This window comes from Manis pentadactyla, chromosome 10 (assembly GCF_030020395.1).
Source record: "Manis pentadactyla isolate mManPen7 chromosome 10, mManPen7.hap1, whole genome shotgun sequence".
In the NCBI taxonomy this organism is placed as follows: domain Eukaryota; kingdom Metazoa; phylum Chordata; class Mammalia; order Pholidota; family Manidae; genus Manis; species Manis pentadactyla.
Genome location: NC_080028.1, coordinates 44,398,562 through 44,417,287, shown reverse-complemented (window position 1 = coordinate 44,417,287; position 18,726 = coordinate 44,398,562). Strand labels below are relative to the sequence as shown.

The following is an 18,726-nucleotide window of genomic DNA, read 5'->3' as shown; positions in this document are numbered from 1 at the left end:
CGGTTCGATCCCTTGGGGGGACATGGTGGGGAATGGAGACCACAAGTAGAATTAGCAATTCATTGGTTTCCTGTGGATGTACATGTCCTAGCTCTGGTGGACACAGGAGATGAATGTTCTCTTATTTATGGCAACCCTGAGTGATTTCCTGGGACCCCTGCTGTGATAGATGGCTATGGGAGGAAGACAACTAGAGTGAAGAAATTTCAAATCCTATTGAGTATAGGATGTTTACCCCCAAAGGAGTATAATGGGTACATTACTCCCATCCCTGAATATATTTTGGGTGTGGGTATCCTGCAGGGCCTCTGTTAACAGACCACTGAAATTGAGTTCGGACTGAGGGTGTGTGTGGTTAAAGGCAGTTCTGAGGTGACATACTAAGCACCCACATAGCTCTGCCTGTACCTCAGTGAGTGACAAATACTAAGCAGTATAAATTGCCTGGGGGACACAAGGAAATTGGAGAAACTCTACAGGGGTTGGAGAGGTTGGGCATCATAAAGCCTACTCATAGTCCTTTTAATTCCTTGATGTGGCCAGTGAAAAAGCCAGGTGGCTTCTGGACTATAACCATGGATTACAGGGCACTGAATAAAGTCAGACCCCCTTTGCATGCTGCTGTCCCATTACATACTGTAATGTTGGTTCGCCAGTGGGGTCATTTTAACTCCAGTAGGGTGCCACTGCCCTAAGACAGCCAGGCTATCCTTGGGCCACTGAATCTAATTTTTTTGGTAGGTAGCTGAACAGACCCTTCACCTTCATGGGGCCCCGTGTGGCATAAGCATTCCCCAAGCCACTCTTTGTTTCCCAGTCACATAAAGTTGGGATGGCCAGCCTGCCTGCCTGAGGAGGGCTGAGGACAGAGGGCTTGTAAGAATTTCAGTTTTACTCTATGAAAAGACTTTTCCTTTTCAATTCTCAAATGAGAGGATCTTTGTCATATCCCCCTTTTTGGGACTCTTTAACAGGCTTGGAAAGTAAGTAACCCAGAAACCACAGTGTACAATAACCAGTCAATCCCCAAAAAGTTTGCTGTTGCTTCCTGTTGATGAGTGGATGCAACTGCTCAACAGTTTGCTCCTTCTCCTGAGACAGTCTACATTTCCCTGGGGTAAGAACGAAGTCTAAATATTGACCCTTTCTCTAATTGAACCTTGGAATTGTGAATGAAATTCACAATGCTCCAGGTAGGCAAAGCAGGAGAAAGAGGCTTTTTATTCAGAGATGGCGAAAGTACGTAACTCCCAGCATGCACTGGGAGGGGACAGGAGTGACCATGTCTGAGCTTTGTCTAGGGGTCTATATCTCAAACTTAGCTGAGTTGCTTAAGTACTATTGGTTCCTGCTGGTAAGCTGTTCATTGTCTCAACTAATCTCTTTGAAAGTTGTCTACATTCCTAAATTTGGCATGCTTGTACAACTCTAACTGCCAGCAAAAATATCAAGACTATTCCGTCTGCAGCCAGTTTTCCTTTTCACAAGGCCCTTATTCTGCTCTAATTAGACAGAGGCTGCCCTTCCCCCATCTTTCCCTGTCTCATTAATATAATTCAATTGTTCAGGGGATACATATTTTATAGTATCTCAATCCTCTTAAGGTTACTGAGATCTGTTTTAAGTGCCAGAGTTGGGTTGTCTTGGTGAATGTTTCATGTGCCTGTAAAGGAAGGTTCAAGATTTTGTTCTTTGGTATTTTATATTTAAAGAACACATTAGTTTAAAGAACTAATTCCAGTTAGGCCAACTTGATTGATAGTGTTGTTCAAGTTCTCTAATCCACTCCTTGATTATCAAATCAAATCCTTAGGCTTTCTCTTTCACTTTTATATGGAATTTAAACAAAAAGAAAAAAAAACAAATTTACAGAAAATATATCAGAACTGTGGTTACCAGAAGTGGAAGGTGGGAGAAAGAGGGAATGGAAGAAGGTGGTTAAAGCTGCAAACTTCCATTTAAAGGATAAATAAGTACTAGGGACGTAATGTGCAACATGATGACTGCAGCTGGCATTGCTGGGTGATATACTGGATAGTTGTTGAGGTAAATTTTGGAGTTCTCATTACAAGGGGAAAATTTTTTTTTTCTTTATATTGTACCTTTAGGAGATGACGGTTATTGACTAGATCTACTGTGGTAATTATTTCACAATATACATAAATCAAACCAGCATTCTGTATACCATAAACTTATACAGTGATGTATGTCAATTATTTTTTAATACAACTTGGGAAACCAGCTGCATCTGCCACCTTTTGAGGCCTTGATCTCCTGTGTCTCTCCAGAGTGAACCCAAGTGGCTGTGGGTTATTTCACATATGCCATGAGGTTTAGAAATGATGACTTTTAAATTTTTCATTCTTTGTACATGAATAATTTGGCATTAGAATTCTACGGAGTTTCCATTTCTGTTTGTATATACATATCCACATCTAACCATGCCAATATCCATATTTATAGGGATATCATTATGGAATCTTTACTATTTAATGTATAATTCTTTATTTGTATGGTACTTTTACATAAATTTTATTCATTTATGGTATTTTAGTGGTAATTTGCTATTTTAAAACTTTGACCTTCAGGAAGGCTCTTGTGTCATCTAGTATTTCCTCTTTGGTTTTTGAACAAAGTGATGCTGTCAAATGCTTTTTAGCATCTTTTAAATGACAAAGATAGAAAGAGAATCACATTAAGAAATCATTACCTTATGCTGGTGCCTCTAATTCTAATACAAAACCACTGAATTCTTCTCCCATTCATATTAACCCCCTTTTTTTTGACACAGTGAAATTTGTAGTCCCAACATCACTATAATTTATTAATTCACCCAATGCTAAAATTCAGACAAAATGAAATCAGAGTTACTCATCTCTACCACCAATGACAACACTCAAACTAAATATTCAAATTTTTGTTTGTCATTCATCCACTCTTTGGAATTTATCCTATGGAGCATCAATGATCAGAGCATGAGGTCTTAAAAAGTTATTGGATTAAAGATGGCAGTGTCAGAGGAGAGACAGAGGCTTCCTCCTAAAACTGGATACAGTTAGAAAGTTTAATTGGCACAACTAATCCTGAGAGAATAACACGAAAGAGGACGGCATCAGACTGCACACACCTGGAGAAAAGAGCAGACCTCACCTAACGGGATAACGTACCAGAGCTGTGGCTTCGAGGGACCAGAGCCCCTCCCCCACCACAGTTCTCCGGCGGGAGGAAGAGAAACGGAGCAGGGAGGGAGTGGAAGGCTTGGGACTGCTGAATACCTGGCTCCAGAGTCCTGCACTGGGATCACAAACCTACATTTCATGGTGCTTTCATGAGACTCACAGGACAAGTGGGTTAGAAAGTTAATACAGGCAGAGTTCCTGGGGAGACTGGGATTCTGGCTGCTTGTGGAAAGCAGGGATCCATATCTGGCTGCTCTGGGACAAAAACTTATACCTGTGTGCCCGGCCCACTGGCTCAGGCAGTGGAGACAGGAACAGGAGCCAGGAGGCAGGGAACAGCTCTTTCCTACCCCCAGTACCGCTCCCCTGCAACCCCCGACAGTGCTTCAGGGGCTCAGCAGCTCCAGAATAGAGCTTATGGACACTAGAGGGCGCCATATACAAACATGAAACACCAAAGGAAACTTGTCCAGAGTAAAATTGTTAATACAACTCCCGAGAAAGATTTAAATGATATGGAACTCGTGACTCTTCCTGAAAGGGAGTTCAAAATAAAAATAATCAACATCCTAATGGAGGTAGGGAAAGACATCCAAGAACTCAGGAATGAATTCAGGTCAGAGATCCAAACATTAAAGAACACGACAGAGGGTATTAAAAGCAGGTTGGATATGGTGGAGGAGACAATAAATGAAATAGAAACTAGAGAAGAGGAATACAAAGAAGCTGAGGCACAGAGAGAAAAAAGGATCTCTAAAAATGAAAGAATATTGAGAGAACTGTGTGACCAATCCAAGCAGAAAAATATTCGCATTATAGGGATACCAGAAGAAGAAGAAGAGAGAGAAAAGGATACAAAGTGTCTTTGAGGAGGTAGTTGCTCAAAACTTCCCCAATCTGGGGAAGGAGATAGTCTCTCAGGCTATGGAGATCCACAGATCTCCCAACACAAGGGACCCAAGGAAGACAACACCAAGACACATAGTAATTAAAATGGAAAAGATCAAGGATAAGGACAGACTGTTAAAAGCAGCCAGAGGCAGAAATAAGATCACATACAAAGGAAAGCCCATCAGGCTAACATCAGACTTCTCAGCAGAAACCTTACAGGCCAGAAGGGAATGGCATGATGTATTTAATGCCATGAAGCAGAAGGGTCTGGAACCAAGATTACTTTATTCAGCAAGATTATCATTTAAATTTGAAGGAGGGATTAAGCAATTTCCAGATAAGCAAAGATGAGAGAGTTTACCTCCCGCAAACCATCTCTGCAGTCTACTTTGGAGGGACTGCTATAGATGGAAGTATTCCTAGGGTTGGATAGCTGTCACCAGAGGTAGTAAAATCATGGTACGGAGGGTGGAGCAGCTGATTGACATGCAAATGCAAAATTAAATTGACTATCCCCAAAGCCAATAAAGGGATAGAGAAAAAGTATAGAATCTGATACCTAATATATTAAGAATGAAGAAGGAAGAAAAAGAAGGAGAAATAGAAAAGAACCTTTACTTTGTGCTTGTAACAGCATACTAAGTGAGTTAAGTTTGACTCTTAGATAGTAAGGAAAGTAACCTGGAACCTTTGGTAACCACGAATCTAAAGCCTGAAATGGCAATAAGTACATACCTATCGATAATCACCCTAAATGTAAATGGACTGCATGCACCAATCAAAAGACACAGAGTCACTGAATGGATTAGAAAAACAAGACCCATCTATATGCTGCTTACAAGAGACTCACCTCAAACACAAAGTCATGCACAGACTAAAAGTCAAGGGATGGAAAAAGATATTTCATGCAAACAATAGGGAGAAAAAAGCAGGAGTTGCAGTACTAGTATCAGACAAAATAGACTTTAAAACAAGGAAAGTAACAAGAGATAAAGAAGTACATTACATAATGATAAAGGGATCAGCCCAACAAGGGGATATAACCATTATGAATATATATGCACCCAACACAGGAGCACCAGCATATGTGAAACAAATACTAACAAAACTAAAGGAGGAAATTGACTGCAATGCATTCATTTTAGGAGACTTCAACACACCATTCACTCCAAAGGACAGATCCACCAGACAGAAAATAAGTAAGGACACAGAGGCACTGAACAACACACTAGAACAGAAAGACCTAATAAACATCTTTAGAACTCTACACCCAAAAGCAACAGGATACACATTCTCCTCAAGTGCACATGGAACATTCTCCAGAATAGACAACATACTAGGCCACATAAAGAGCCTCAGAAAATTCCAAAAGATTGAAATCCTACCAACCAACTTTTGAGACCACAAAGGTATAAAACAAGAAATAAATTCTACGAAGAAAGCTAAAAGTCTCAGAAGCACATGGAGGCTTAACAACATGCTCCTAAATAGTCAATGGATCAATGTCCAAATTAAAATGGAGATCCAGCAATATATGGAAATAAATAACAACAACAACACAAAGCCTCAACTTCTGTGGGACGCAGCGAAAGCAGTCTTAAGAGGAAAGCATATAGCAATCCAGGCATATTTAAAGAAGGAAGAACAAACCCAAATTAATAGTCTAATTTCACAAGTATAAAAATTGGAAAAAGAAGAAATGAGGCCTAAAGTCACCAGAAGGAGGGACATAATAAAGATCAGAGAAGAAATAAACAAAATTGAGAAGAATAAAACAATAGCAGAAAATCAATGATACCAAGAGGTGGTTCTTTGAGAAAATAAACAAAATAGATAAGCCTCTAGCCAGACTTATTAAGAGAAAAAGAGAATCAGCACACATCAACAAAATCAGAAATGAGAAAGGAAACATCATGATGGACCCAACAGAAATACAAAGAATTATTAGAGACTACTATGAAAAACTATATGCTAAGAAGCTGGAAAACCTAGAAGATATAGACAACTTCCTAGAAAAATACAACCTTCCAAAACTGACCAAGGAAGGAACACAAAATCTAAACAAACCATTTACCAGCAACAAAATTGAAGCGGTAATCAAAAAACTACCAAAGAACAAAACCCCCTGGCCAGATGGACTTACCTCGGAATTTTATCAGACATACAGATAAAATATAATACCATTCTCCTTAAAGTTTTCCAAAAAATAGAAGAGGAAGGAATACTCCCAAAGTCATTCTATGAAGCCAACATCACTCTAATACCAAAAACAGGCTAAGACCACACCAAAAAAGAAAATTACAGACCAATATCCCTGATGAACGTAGATGCAATAATATTCAATAAAATATTAGCAAACAGAATTCAAAAATATATTTAAAGGATCATACACCACGACCAAGTGTGATTCATCCCAGGGAAGCAAGGATGGTACAACATTTGAAAATCCATCAACATCATCCACCATGTCAACAAAAAGAAAGACAAAAACCACATGATCATCTCCATAGATGCTGAAAAAGCATTCGACAAAATTTAGCATCCATTCATGATAAAAACTCTCAGCAAAATATGTATAGAGGGGAAGTTCCTCAACATAATAAAGGCCATATACGATAAACCCACAGTCAAAATAATACTGAACAGAGAGAAGCTGAAAGCTTTTCATCTGAGATCGGGAACTAGACAGGGATGCCCACTCTCCCCACTGTTACTTAACATAGTACTGGAGGTCCTAGCCACGGCAATTAGACAAAACAAAGAAATACAAGGAATCCAGATTGGTAAAGAAGAAGTTAAACTGTCACTATTTGCAGATGACATGATATTGTACATAAAGAACCCTAAAGACTCCACTCCAAAACTACTAGAATGGATATCGGAATACAGCAAAGTTGCAGGATACAAAATTAACACACAGAAATCTGTGGCCTTCCTATACACTAACAATGAGCTAATAGAAAGAGAAAACAGTAAAAAATTCCATTCACAATTGCATCAAAAAGAATAAAATACCTAGGAATAAACCTAACCAAAGAAGTGAAAGACCTATACCCTGAAAACTATAAGACACTCTTAAGAGAAATTAAAGAGGACACTAACAAATGGAAACACATCCCATGCTCTTGGCTAGGAAGAATTAATACTGTCAAAATGGCCATCCTGCCCAAAGCAATATACAGATTTGATGCAATCCCTATCAAATTACCAACAACATTCTTCAACAAACTGGAACAAACAGTTCAAAAATTCATATGGAAACACCAAAGGCCCCGAATAGCCAAAGCAATCCTGAGAAAGAAGAATAAAGTGGCAGGGATCTCACTCTCCAACATCAAGCTCTACTACAAAGCCATACTAATCAAGAAAATTTGGTACTGGCACAAGAACAGAGCCACAGTCAAGTGGAACAGATTAGAGACTCCAGACATTAACCCAAACATATATGGTCAATTAATATTTGATAAAGGGGCCATGGACATACAATGGGGAAATGACAGTCTCTTAAACAGATGGTGCTGGCAAAACTGGACAGCTATATGTAAGAGAATGAAACTGGATCACTGTCTAACCCCATACACAAAAGTAAACTCAAAATGGATCAAAGACCTGAATGTAAGTCATGAAACCATAAAACTCTTAGAAAAAAACATAGGCAAAAATCTCTTGGACATAAACATGAGTGACTTCTTCATGAATGTATCTCCCTGGGAAAGGAAAACAAAAGCAAAATGAACAAATGGGACTATATCAATAGAACAAAAAGGTTCCCTACAGTTTGGGAGAATATATTCATAACGACAGATCCAATAAAGGCTTGACATCCAAAATATATAAAGAGCTTATGCACCTCAACAAACAAAAAGCAAATAATCCAATTAAAAAATGGGCAGAGGAGCTGAACAGACAGTTCTCCAAAGAAGAAATTCAGATGGCCAACAGACACATGAAAAGATGCTCCACATCGCTAGTTATCAGAGAAATGCAAATTAAAACCACAATGAGATATCACCTCACACCAGTAAGGATGGCTACCATCCAAAAGACAAACAACAACAAATGTTGGCAAGGTTTTGGAGAAAGGGGAACCCTCCTACACTGCTGGTGGGAATGTAAATTAGTTCAACCATTGTGGAAAGCAGTATGGAGGTTCCTCAAAATGCTCAAAATAGACTTAGCATGACCCAGGAATTCCACTTCTAGAAATTTACCCTAGATTAATGATAACAAAATTAAAAAATTAAAAAAAGTTATACAAAATTATTTTTAAAAAGTTTTACCTCTGTGGTTTTTTTAAGTGTGAAAAACTGTTACTTCATTGTTTCTATTTATATGAAGTTGTAGTTTTTTCCCGTAATATGGAACTCTAAAACTTTAAAATATATAACAATATAGTTGAAAAATCAAAATTTAATTTAAAAGCTATGCTCAAAACTTCATGAGTTCATTTCTTGTGAAGTTTCTTTTTTTGCATATTGATATGTGAATGTAAATCATTCAATCATATCTTTATTCATTCAAAAAAGCTCAGCTTTTGTATTCAAGGTATGGTATCAGGCATTAGATTGTTGAAAATATTCTGTATTAAATACTCTCCTCTTTTTTTTTTTTATCTATCTATCTACCATCTTGTTGGTCTGTCATTACATTCCCTCTGTCTACCTAACACCTACCTATCAACTAACTATTCACTCATTTAATTGGAAATATTGCCTAGTGGTAAAAAAACTAAACTTTGGAATCAAAGATCTGATTGTATCCTGTGTCCATAATTTCTAAACTTTGTCAATTTTGTGATTTTCCAACAGCAAAATGAAAGTATATAATTATGTGCACTTTGCCTATTATGATTATATTGAGTGCTGTATGCACAGTGATTAGCATAGTACTTCATAGAACAATGCTAATCATTCATAGCAAATATTCAATACATGACAGGTTATAATAATTAGAACTATTTCAAAAAGGTTGCATTTAGGTGCATGTTCCCAAATCACTGAAGAAAATGCTCATTCACAAATCACAATATTATGAAGAAGTCATTTTTTTTCTTAACATTGAACAAAGTTGCTTTTGGGGAGTGGCGTTTGTGTTATATATCCATACACTGTTTCCTAATAATAGATTCACATATGGAAAAAAAACTCAGTGGGAATTATCTTGATATCTTGACACATATTATCTATGACCCAAAATAATCTGATAGTTTGCAGTGTCTACAAATCTTTCTTGAAATAAATATTTTTTTAATGACAACCCTAATGGTACTTCATATCATCATGCCTGAAACAATAAGCTTAGTTTTTATGATAAAGACAAAGCCAAATGGTGTTTTGTAGGCTCTTCTAAGTATTATTTTATCTGTCCTATATCTCCTTAGAGACCCTGTCCCTTTAGACTACCTGTACAGAAGCATTCACTCCTTTTAAATAATTTGAAATCAGCAAATATTTCCCAAGTTTAAAGCTAATCATTTCAGCTATGATAATCTTTATGAATGTTGTAAGGTGGGATTTGTAAGATACAAATTATTTGACATTATGAAGATTTACTAGAAATCTTTATTACCCAAGGCATAGGTAATACTATGTGTTCAGTTATACGTGATAGTGAAGAAAAGTTATATCATTAAAATACTCACACTTTAGCCTTCTGATTTGAATTAACCAGAGAGATTATAATAATTTTTCTGCCAACAGAATTAACTATTGTTTTCCAGTGAATATGTTTGCCTTTCATTATGGTTGGTCCCTGCTCACGTAATTTAGAAAAAGATACCCCAATGTGTACTGCTAATGGTAAGTAAAATAGTGGTATTACTTTTCTTTCAAAACTTTAAGACTAATCACAAATACCATGTAAATTACATACAAATAACTAACAGCAATTTAAAGGTGATATTTTATTATTCCTCCTTGAATAAAACAATTTTCTATTTTCTGAATCAAAATAAAGTTTGAATTTTCCATGTGCACCTTCATTTCTAATACTTCAGTGGTTTAAACCAGACACTGCACTGTAGAATTGCAGAAGGAATGATCGTTTTATTATGTCTAGATAAAGAACCTGAACAACTCTAGAAGTGAAGTCAAAAATATCCACTATAAGCTGGAGGATATTTTTCTTGCAGAATTGATTTCACGTTTCGATATATTTTTAAAAATAGAAACAAATAACTTTTTTTGGAGTACTAATTCTGATTGGCACTTTGAACAATGACAACTCACCATTGATTATAATTGACGACCAAATCTGCCCTGGTTCCAGAACAAATACCTGCCTCATGGTTTAAAAATTACTCTGATACTAACACTGAATTTATAGAATTCTCAATACATTTGGCAGAAAAAGTGGATGTTCAAGCAAGGACATAACAAAATGAACAGGGCCCTATGAAGGTGAGATCAAGGAAGAAAGATTTAGATTCATCTATGTTTCCCTAAGGTTTACCGTTTTCATCAACAGCCTGGAGATATTTCATTGGAAAATTAATAAGAGAGGAGAAGACATAATAAGAGGTATGAAAAAATTTCAGTTAATTTCCAATGGAATAAAATTTTTCATTTATTTAATGTGGGGTTTGTGAATTCATATATGAGGTAATAGGCTACATCATGTAAGAGGAGCGGTAGTACTTCTTCAATAATAAAAAGAAGAAAAACTTCAGAATAGGCAAAGATATAAATTGACAAAATATAATAGTAAGAATGTAATTTAAATATTTTTTATTTAAAAGAGAAGACATGGTATATGATGTAGTTTATTTTTTCTGTCAGTGCTAATGTTCTAAACTTATTTGGAAATAATTTTCCTAATTTGCAAAATGGTTACAAAGGTTTCCTGAGGTTAACAGGAGAGTGAAATGCACCATGAAATTCATTTTATTGAAACTATATAACCAATCGGTGTTTTGAATTAACTAACAATTATATTTTGCATTCAAAAAATAAATTAGAGAAGTTTGAAAAAAAACCAAATGTTTTATTGGATGATTTTATTTGATAACGTTATAAAGAATGACTGAATTTTTTATGAAAAATATGAATGAAGAACAACGTAATATCTCACTGAAAGAGTATTTCATTGTTAATTACTATGGTATTTGTATATATTGCCGAAATAATACCTGCATGTACATATGCAGACATTTATAAAAATGCAGCCAGTCTAGATAAACGATTTGAATTTTGTACATAAAATACATTTAGAATATTTAATGAGAATATATATTCATTGATGTTCTCATTTCAAAATGTAATTATCTGTATGAATAAAATTATTTAAAGAGCTGCTTGTTTTTTAAATATTTAGATTGTTTTCTACCTTTCACTCTTAAACTATACCATGACATACAGCTTATATCTAATATTTAATATGAAAGTTAAATTGCTTTTTGAGAAAGGTAAGTTTTCCAACATAATTTCTAAATATTTTTTTCATCTTTAGAAATTTGTTTTGTCTACATTACTGAAATGTCTTATTGTTGTAATAGTTTCCATTCATTATCTTGGATATTCTTTCAAAATTCCTGTTAAACAATAAAAGGACTGTCCAAACTTTAACGTTAAGTGAAGTCTCAATCGCCATTAGCATGTTCATCTCAGATCCACACCTGAATTACATGTGGGGTGGCGCAGTTTTAAGTCCAATTTCTAGTTGCTAAAAGGATCCCACCATTGTTACACTTCTCCTCTGTTTTTCACTATGTTTTCATCATTGGCCATCTGAGATTCTGAAAACTTCCAATGTGAACATAAAACACTGTATGAATGCAATGGTCTCATGTAAATCACTGCACACTTCTTGCAACAATACTTCCTTAGATTTAAAGTCACGGAGGAGGTGTATGAGTGCTTGCTGCAAATGTGAGGACATGGACAATGTGACAATAAAACACGGATTTATCACTCTCACACATCTATATATGGAAAGCAGATTTAGATTCTACATACTTGTAACAGGTAAAGATTGTGAAGAGATATAATTCATTTTCTGTGTTCTCTCTTATTCTTACAGTCTTGGTTCCATGTGTCAAAATGTTAACATCTTAATAGATATTATTAATTTTTTGTAATGTGCTTATGTCTGCTATACATTTTTTCAATTTTTCCTATATTCAATTAGTACTTATTTTGTCATGGTATTACATGCTTACACTCTTTTTTTCTTTTTCCTTTTCTTTGTCTTTAACAGTCATGTTATAAAGAAATTTGAGGAGGCTTTAAATTAATGTCACATTAACATGAAATTTGAAGTTTCTAAATTTAACTGTAGGTCTTGTTCATTACACTGGAACAATTTTATTTTGATGAAGTTAATAATTAAAAAAAGAATGAATCATTTTTGAAACCTGAACCAAGATTGCATCTAATTTACTTAACAAATGGACAAATTTGGAACTAGTTACAATGACTGGAAGTTTGCAAGTAAAGTTGAAAAATAACTTTAAAGAGTTTGCATGTCAATTTCTAAAACTCAGTTGACTTCTGTGGTGTTCTTATTCAATACTGTCTGTTGCACATATTAGATCGTATCTTCAACATCATGAAGCATTACCTTGTAAATGGGTGTGTTTGTGAATTTGGGTCCTTTTATATATATCATTTCCTGGACATAAAGCTGCTCATGTAGTTTCTTGTTTTTGTATCTTATTATTTCTAGAATTGGTTTGAAATCACCAAAGAGAAATGAAGAACCTTAAAAGGATGATGGAGTTTATCCTTTTGGGACTGACAGATAATGCTCAGTTACAGATTGTAGTCTTTGTATTTCTCCTTGATGATGAGCATGATAGGAAACTTAATCATCATCGCCCTCACTCTACTGGATTCCCACCTCAGGACCTCAATGTATTTCTTCCTCCAGAATTTCTCTTTCTTGGAAATTTCATTCACAAGTGTCTGCATCCCCAGATTCCTGATCACCATTGTTACCAGGCAAAAGACCATTTCCTATAATGACTATATATCTCAGATATTTTTTTACCTGTTCTTGGTGGGTACAGAATTTTTCCTTCTGGCAGCTATGTCCTATGACCGCTATGTTGCCATTTGCAAACCTTTGCATTACACAGCCGCCATGAGCAGTACAGTTTGTCATCAGCTTGTACTCACTTCTTGGGTAACCGGATTGCTGGTTATTTTCCCTCTATTGATTTGGGTTCTTAACCTGGATTTCTGTGCTTCAAACATCATTGATCACTTCATTTCTGACATTTCTCCTGTCCTGCAACTTTCTTGCTCAGACACACATTTACTAGAACTGATTGTATTTTTCTTGGCTGCAATGATCCTCATTGTCACGTTGTTATTAGTCATCCTTTCTTACTCTTACATCATCAAGACAATCCTAAAATTCCCTTCAGCTCAGCAGCAGAAGAAAGCCTTTTCTACCTTCACTTCTCACGTGATTGTTGTATCCATCACTTATGGTAGTTGCATATTCATGTACATAAAGCCATCAGCAAACAAAAGAGCCATTTTAAGCAAAGGATTAGCTTTGCTCAATACTTCAGTTGCTCCTTTGTTGAACCCTTTCATTTATACCCTGAGAAACCAGCAAGTTAAAGAAGCCTTCAGACATGTATTTAGGAAGATATTTCCTACTTTAGATAATTAATACTATTTATTGATATAATAACATGAAAATATAAAGAGAATACTGAAGAAAATTATTTTGACTCTTCTAGTTAAAGAAATAATCTCTAATTTTTAATTATTTGGATCACTTAAGTTCACCTGAGATAAGAAACTCTTTCCATTCTGTCTTTCTCACTTTAACTTTCTGGTTAAAAGTGAAACCTTTCTATATTAGAAACATAAAATTGCAAAATGGATTTTCTCTAAAATAGTATTAGAGCAAAATGAGGGTTTTGTTTGTATCATGGAATATAAATTTTTTGGAGAGATGTATCTACTAAATAACAAGTAAATGTACATATTTTTTTCAAAGTTAAGTTCCTTAAAATTCTTGGGTATATTGAACTTTGTCATTTATTAAATGTTTTATTGTTCTAAGAGATCTCATACTTTAAAAGAATTATTAGAGGATAATTTTGTAAAGTAGTTTTTTTTGTGTAGATAATTAATTTTTATTGAAGGGTAGTTGACACACAGTATTACATTAGTTTCAGGTGTACAACCCAGTGATTCAACATTTATATACATGATAATTCTAGGTACCAGCTATCACCATACCAAGTTGTTACAATATTTTGACTATATTCTTTATGCTATATAGTACATCCTGGTTACTTATTTATTTTACAATTGGAAGTGTGTACTTTTTTTTTCTTTTTTTTTTTGTGAGGGCATCTCTCATATTTATTGATCAAATGGTTGTTAACAACAATAAAATTCTGTAAAGGGGAGTCAATGCTCAATGAACAATCATTAATCCACCCCAAGCCTAATTTTCATCAGTCTCCAATCTTCTGAGGCATAACGAACAAGTTCTTACATGGAGAACAAATTTTTACATAGTGAATAATTTCTTACATGGTGAACAGTACAAGTGCAGTCATCACAGAAACTTTCGGTTTTGCTTATGCATTATGAACTTTAAAGAGTCAGTTCAAATATGAATATTCATTTGATTTTTATACTTGATTTATATGTGGATACCACATTTCTCTCTTTTTTATTATTGTTTTAATAAAATGCTGAAGTGGTAGGTGATACAAGATAAAGGTAGAAAACATATTTTAGTGTTGTTAGAGAGCAAATGTAGATGATCAGGTGTGTTCCTGTAGACTATGTGTTAATCCAAGCTAGACAAGGGCAATAAAACATCCACGGATGTAGAAGATTTCTCTCAGAAAAGGGGTGGTGAGGTTCTAAGCCTCACCTCAGTTGATTCCCAATTTCTCAACTGATGGCCCCCCTGCGACTGTGCCTGTCTTAGGTATTTCCTCCCTTGAAGAATCTTACACATCTCTGGCTAACCAGTCATCTTCCGGGGCCAGACAGGGAAATGTAAAGTTGGTAAGTGAGAGAGAAGCAATATTGTTTGAAAAGGTTAGCTTTTTACTTCTTTACAGATTTATGCCCTGTGGCTTCTATGCCCTGCATTTGTCTTGAGGTATCTTTACCACTTGGAAGAATTATGATACTCGGTAAATTCGATATGAGGCACGAATTCTACTTAGGGGTTGTTATTAGGAAGGAAGAAGAAAAGCTATAGAAGTAGTAGACGGAAGAAAACTTGGGAAGATTGATTATTTCTTTGACATATCTTCTTGTAGAGTAACTTCAGCATGTATAGGTTTTAACTACTGATTAAATTGCGCACACACATTAACATAATAGGAGTACAGTTACATAACCAAAGCAGACCTATAATTACCAGCCATCTCCAGTGAAACCAAGAAAACCAGTTAGGCACCTTAGGCATTTGTGAAAACTTATCTATGATATAGTGGATATTGTCCAACTGAACTTGAACAGTCTGAGAGAAATCAGACGAATTAAAACAACCCATTCCTGGGGACTGTTCACATCCCATATGTTCTTTTAACAGTAGATAGTCTGTGGTTGTAAGATTTGGAGTGCTACAATTTGCTCTTCGCCTAATTCTTGGTTGAGTTCCAACAGTATAGATCCAGTCAGATTTGTTGTTTTACTGTATGCACAGGCCAGCTTAGATATCTCCTTCTTCATTCCCACGGCAAGTCCAGGAACCGGTGGGATGAGGGCATCTACAGCTGTAGCAGTGCGTGGATCTTTGTTGGGGTTTTTTGATGATCATCTTCTGGTATGAGTCTTACAGAGAGTGCTGATGTTGGAAGTTCTTCTTCATATTGTATCTTAGTTCATTTTCTGGGTACCCAAATTAGGCTTTGATCCTCTGTATAAACACAAACAGACCCTTTCCCTACACATTTATATGCCCTTTGTACCATTGTGTAGAACTTATTGGAAGTCACCATAAAGGAACTGCTTTATTTTTTTTATCATTAATCTATACTTACATGACGAATATTAACTTTACTAGGCTCTCCCATATACCAGGTCCCCCCTATAAACGCCTTAACAGTCACTGTCCTTCAGCATAGCAAAATGTTGTAGAATCACTACTTGTCTTCTCTGTGTTGTACAGCCCTCTCCTTTCTCCCACCACCCCCATGCATGGTAATCTTAATACGCCTGTTCTTCTTCCCCCTCCTTATCCCTCCCTACACACCCATCCTCCCCAGTCCCTTTCCTTTTGGTAACAGCTAGTCCATTCTTGAGTTCTGTGATTCTGCTGCTGTTTTGTTCCTTCAGTTTTTCCTTTGTTCTTATACTCCACAGATGAGTGAAATCATTTGGTCTATCTTTTTGTTGATGTGGTGGATGATGTTGATGGACTTTCAAATGTTGTACCATCCTTGCATTCCTGGGATGTATCCCACTTGGTAATGGTGTACAATCCTTTTGATGTATTTTTGAACTCGGTTTGCTAAAATTTTGCTGAGTATTTTTGCATCTAAGTTCATTAGGGATATTGGTCTGTAGTTTTCTTTTTTGGTGGTGTCTTTGCCTGGTTTTGGTATTAGGGTGATCTTAGCTTCATAGAATGAGTTTGGGAGTATCCCCTCCTCTTCTATTTTTTGGAAAACTTTAAGGAATATGGGTATTATGTCTTCCCTGTATGTCTGATAAAATTCCGAGGTAAATCCATCTGGCCCGGGGGTTTTGTTCTTTGGTAGTTTTTTGATTACCGCTTCAATTTCGTTGCTGGTAATTGGTCTGTTTAGATGTTCTGTTTTTTTCTGGGTCAGTCTTGGAAGGTTTTATTATTCTTGGAAGTTGTCCATTTCTCCTAGGTTTCCCAGCTTGTTAGTGTATAGGTTTTCACAGTATTCTCTAATAATGCTTTGTATATCTGTGGTGTCCATTGTGATTTTTCCTTTCTCGTTTCTGATACTGTTGATTTGTGTTGACTCTCTTTACCTCTTAATAAGTCTGGCTAGAGGCTTATCTATTTTGCTTATTTTCTCGAAGAACCAGCTCTTGGTTTCACTGATTATTGCTATTGTTTTATTCTTCTCAATTTTATTTATTTCTTCTCTGATCTTTATTATGTCCCTCTTTCTGGTGACCTTAGGCCTCATTTGTTCTTCTTTTTCCAATATCGATAATTGTGACATTAGACCATTCATTCGGGTTTGTTCTTCCTTTTTAAAATATGCTTGGATTGCTATATACTTTCCTCTTAAGATTGCTTTTGCTGTGTCCCGCAGAACTTGGGGCTTAGTTTTGTTGTTGTCGTTTGTTTCCATATATTGCTGGATCTCCATTTTGATTTGGTCATTAATCCATTGATTATTTAGGAGCGTGTTGTTAAGCCTCCATGTGTTTGTGAGCCTCTTTGCTTTCTTTGTACAGTTTATTTCTAGTTTTATGCCTTTGTGGTCGGAAAAGTTGGTTGGTAGGATTTCAATCTTTTGGAATTTACTGAGGCTCATTTTGTGTCCTAGTATGTGATCTATTCTGGAGAATGTTCCATGTGCACTTGAGAAGAATGTGTATCCTGTTGCTTTTGGATGTAGAGTCCTGTACATGTCTATTAGGTCCATCTGTTCCAGTGTGTTGTTCAGTGCCTCTGTGTCCTTAGTTATTTTCTGTCTGGTGGATCTGTCCTTTTTAGTGAGTGGTGTGTTGAAGTCTCCTAGAGTGAATGCACTGCATTCTATTTCCTCCTTTGGTTCTGTTAGTATTTGTTTCACGTATGTTGGTGATCCTGTATTGGGTGCATATATATTTATAATGATTATAGCTTCTTGTTGGACTGAGCACTTTATGACTATGTAATGTCCTTCTTTGTCTTTTGTTACTTTCTTTATTTTGAAGTCTGTTTGGTCTGATACCAGAATTGCAACACCTCCTTTATTCTTTTTTTTGTTTGCATGAAATATCTTTTTCCATCCCTTGACTTTAAGTCTTTGCATGTCTTTGGGTTTGACGTGAGTCTCTTGTAAGCAGCATATGGATGGATCTTGCTTTTTTATCCACTCTATTACTCTGTGTCTTTTGATTCGTGCATTCAATCCATTTACATTTAGGGTGATTATTGAAAGGTATGAACTTATTGCCATTGCAGGCTTTAAGTTTGTGGTTACCAAAGGTTTAGGGTTAGCTTCTTTACTATCTTACTGTCTAACTTAACTCGCTTGTTGAGCTATTATAAATGCGGTCTGATGATTCTTTATTTCTCTCCCTTCTTATTCCTCCTCCTCCCTTCTTCATATGTTGGGTGTTTTGTTCTGTGCTGTTCCTAGGAGTGCTCCTATCTAGAGCATTCCCTGTTGGATGTTCTGTAAAAGTGGTTTGTGGGAGGCAAATTCCCTCAACTTTTGCTTGTCTGGGAATTGTTTAATCCCTCCTTCATATTTGAATGATATTCATGCTGGATACAGTAGTCTTGGTTCGAGGCCCTTCTGTTTCATTGCATTAAGTATATGCTGCCATTCTCTTCTGGCCTGTAGGGTTTCTGTTGAGAAGTCTGATGATAGCCTGATGGGTTTTCCTTTGTAGGTAACCTTTTTTTCCTCTCTGGCTGCCTTTAATACTTTGTCCTTGTCTTTGATCTTTGCCATTTTAATTATTATGTGTCTTGGTGTTGCCTTCCTTGGATCCCTTGTCATGGGAGTTCTGTGTACCTCTGTGGTCTGAGA

At 36.0% G+C, this 18,726-nt stretch overlaps 1 pseudogene; it reads left to right on the top strand.

Annotated features, from left to right (window-relative positions):
• The first annotated feature begins 12,754 nt into the window (after nt 1-12,754).
• Nucleotides 12,755-13,688, top strand: LOC118917434 (olfactory receptor 6C70-like; annotated as a pseudogene).
• Nucleotides 13,689-18,726: the final 5,038 nt, after the last annotated feature.